Below are 3,556 nucleotides of genomic sequence, written 5' to 3'. Positions count from 1 at the left end.
GGGGGCAGTGAGTTTCTTGAGTTGGGCTTGGACCAGAAGACTGCTGGAGCCAACACACTGGAGATCATCTTCTGAGTATCACAGCAAAGCCCTTTGGGGGTTTTCTTTTGCTTGGGAAAGAAGCAGGGAGACAGTTTCAGAAATTCACATTTTCTGACCTACAGTATGATGCTTGTTTGGAGTATTTGGTGTGACTCAGGGGTGCATCTCCCCATCCAGACCTTATGATCCCACCAAATCTGCAGCTTTTACCGAGCCAAAAGAGTAAACAGCACCCCAGAAATGCTGGATTTAAATGCTGCAGCCAAGGTCTTGGCCTGGGTCCAACCGGGGAGCTGAACCTCCCCCTTTGGTGTCGAGTTCTGCCTTTGAGGTTACAGCTACTCACATTTATTAGTGTCTGCAGTTCCTGGAAACCCCGACCGACTGCCCAGCTCACCCCACGTGGCCCCACCGCCACAGTCGCTGACCTGCCGGCATTCCCCCAGCAGTTTGGGGGAGCGGTGTCAGCTCAGCCGTGCTGAGCTCTGTGCCCCTCCATGCCTCTGCTGCGGCTGGACATCGCTCCCCACCACTCGGGGGAGTCGAGCTGCATACTGTTCATCCAAGCAACCACTTCACCTGCATCCTCGACTTGCAGGGACTGTTCTCCACTCACTGCCATCTCCTAGACCGTCCCCCGGTGAGAGGAACCCCAGAGGCTCCAGCTTCTGGAGGATTTTGAGAAAAAGCAAGCTGTTCCCATAAATCAGCTGCTGCTTTTGCTGCCTGCAGTTCTCCGAGCTGCTGCAGTTTCACTACCGAGATCTCCTTTCCACCGTACAACCCGGGGGTCACTGAAGCCTCTTCCTGCCCAACAATTCCTCTCCTCTCGGCGCATCTGAAGGAGCTCGGGTGCTTCTGCTGCCCTGCCACCAGCTGTACTACAGACTGACCCTTGTGGGAGGACCAGGTAAGTCTCCTCTGTGGCTGCGTACGATGTTTTATTCATATTCTGTTTTAACAGGAGTCAGTTTCTGAAGGCAAAACTCTCCATGGGTGTAATCCCGTGCAATGCTGCTGGTTTCATAAGGGCTGAAACAGGTGAATTGGGGTTTTTTTACAGAAAGAGTGAGCAAAATCTCTGTAGTGCTTGGAGACACAGGGCTGGATGCTGGTCCCGGTTCCACCCCTTTACATCCACGTTAGCTCTAATTCTACTGCTGTTTTCCAGGTAAGTGTGGGGCTAATGGCTTTTGTGAGTCATCTTCAATTTAAGTGAAAATTAACTCTTTTTCTGCTTTGCCTTAAGTTAAAGCAGATTTCAAATTGTTTGAGTAATTCTTAGGTGTTTTCTTCTCACTGCTCAAAATTTCTCCTCTCGCTCAGAGTACAGAACCTCTGCCTCTTTCATTAAGAAATTATTGCGTATATTTAAACTTGCTATCTACACAGTGGGCATCAAATCCGGGCCATGGCTAGTGTGGGGAAAGCAAAGCCCATGACCTCATGGATTTTTGTCACCCTGAGAGTTGAGCTGGTCATTGCAGCCGCAGAGGTTCTGCTTTGGGTGGAAAAGAGAGGCTCCATTTGTCACCAGCGTGGCTGCGACTCTCTGCAACAGGATGGGATTTCTGGAGCTTTGTGGCTGCTGTTGCCAGCAGGCAGCAACAAAGCATTATTAAGAAGTCCTTAATTCAGAAAGATTGGCTTTTTGGGAAAAATAGTGAAAGATAGAGGAAAGCAAAAAGTTAACTCCTGCAATAGGCTGTATTAGAAGCCGCTGTCTTTAGCTGATGGCTTAGCAGATACTAATCAGCGTTCCCCAACGCCTTGGGTTAGATTCCCAGTTTAACCAAAATGTGCGTTAAAGCCTAGATTAAGGAAAGGACACTCAGGAAAGCTTCAGCCAGGCTTGGGGAAGCCCTGGTGAGGACGAGCTGGTTCTCGGTCCCTCCCGAGCTGTTCAAGCCACGTTCCTTCATCAGCCACCCCAGAGCACACAGGAAGGTGCAGTTTAATTGCAAGTTCCTCTGGCTGAGCGAAGCCAGGAGAGACCGAAGGTGCCTCTGTGTAAAAACACATCAGCCATAAAAATGTGTTAAAGCCTATTTCCGCCCCGGGGTCTGTCCCACATTGCTCGGATGCAGCACAGGGCAGTGAGCTGTGACTGCAGCAGAGCAACCTGGCAGCATCTTCCTGGGAATGGCTCGTGACACGGAACCATTATCCCAAAGTGGCCCTGAGCATTTTGGGGAGGTGCTGGGAGGGGAGTGGTCACACCCCAAATGCAGAGTGAGCAATGACCAGTACAAGAGACAGGGTGTAAATCCAAGTGCTTAAACATAATCAGAAGTGTCCAATTTCAGAATCATCCATATATGGTTGTGAGGCTCCCAAATGGGCAGGGAAATGTTTCACTGCTGGTGAGACACTAATGAGCTTAAAAGCTGTGTCCCGGTAAGAGACAGGCTTGGTGCCTGCCAGGCAGAGCTCTGTGCTGCTGTGATAGTCCTTGCCCCGTCGCCACTCCTGCTAACAGGAGCCTTGCACAATTTTGCGTCACCCCATGGTTACAATTGTGCTCAATGGAAAGAGCAGCTTTGGAGGATGCTGTGCCTCCAACCAGGCTCCCAGCTGCTGGTGCTGCTGCCAATGGAGAGGTACCTAAAGGGACCTAAAGTTGGTGTGGGTGGAGGGAGCAGCATCGGCCACCTGCCCTGCGGTCCTCTGTCCCGGAGACAGACCCAACTTGTGCAGCAGAGATGCTCCCATCACCAGGCCCTGAATAAAGAGCAGCACCTTGCAGCCAACGGGGTGTCCTGCCTGGTGGGACAGCGGGGGAAGTTTGGATGCAGCAGCCGAGCAAGAAGGGTGGAGGGTGCACCGGGGGATGCTCTGCCTGCAGGGCTGGGAAGTTGGGCAGTGGGAGAGGGAGTAGGTCGGTGAGCCGCTTGCCAACTGCACTGCAACAAACCCAGCTGAAATAATTGTCGTGTGGGTGATGATGGGATCTCACTAGTGATTTTAAACACAGAGGCTTTTGGAGCCAAGCAGTAACAGCATCATCTGTTTCATCTTCCCCCATCAGCAGCTAGTGGTGGTGAACAATTAAGCTGATCCTGCAGTTCCTTTGTAGCCCTTTCACTTTCCTTTGCAGCACAATAAGAGTCAAGCTGAGCATGGCTGGTTTGAGCCTGGTTCCCATCAGGTCGTATATTTGCATGTGAAAAGCACAACTTGGTTCTTGCACCTGCCAGAGCTTCTCCTGGGCAGGCCGGGATAAACAGTGGTCAACTTTTGGGCACAGACCTTTAGATCAGGGATCATTTGAAAATCTGCCTGTGCTGCTTCAGCCACTGTTGCCCCTGATCCAGCTCAGGCTTAAGATGATGAGCTTGGGTGGTTTCACTGCTTTCTCTTTTCCACCCCACCCCTTGCAGGAGGTTTCGCCTAAGTCCTTGGAGCCGCTGGCCTCCCTCACCTTCATGAACACCAGCGTGGACTGCATGCCCCAAGGGCTGCACCCCGCCATCCCTGCCCTGGGGACCCTTCTCCTGCTGGGCTGCATCCTGCT

Source organism: Charadrius vociferus, unplaced genomic scaffold (genome assembly GCF_000708025.1).
Source record: "Charadrius vociferus isolate BGI_N301 unplaced genomic scaffold, ASM70802v2 scaffold233, whole genome shotgun sequence".
NCBI classification, from domain to species: domain Eukaryota; kingdom Metazoa; phylum Chordata; class Aves; order Charadriiformes; family Charadriidae; genus Charadrius; species Charadrius vociferus.
The sequence above is the reverse complement of the archived record's forward strand: the minus strand, read 5'-3'. Positions refer to the sequence as shown.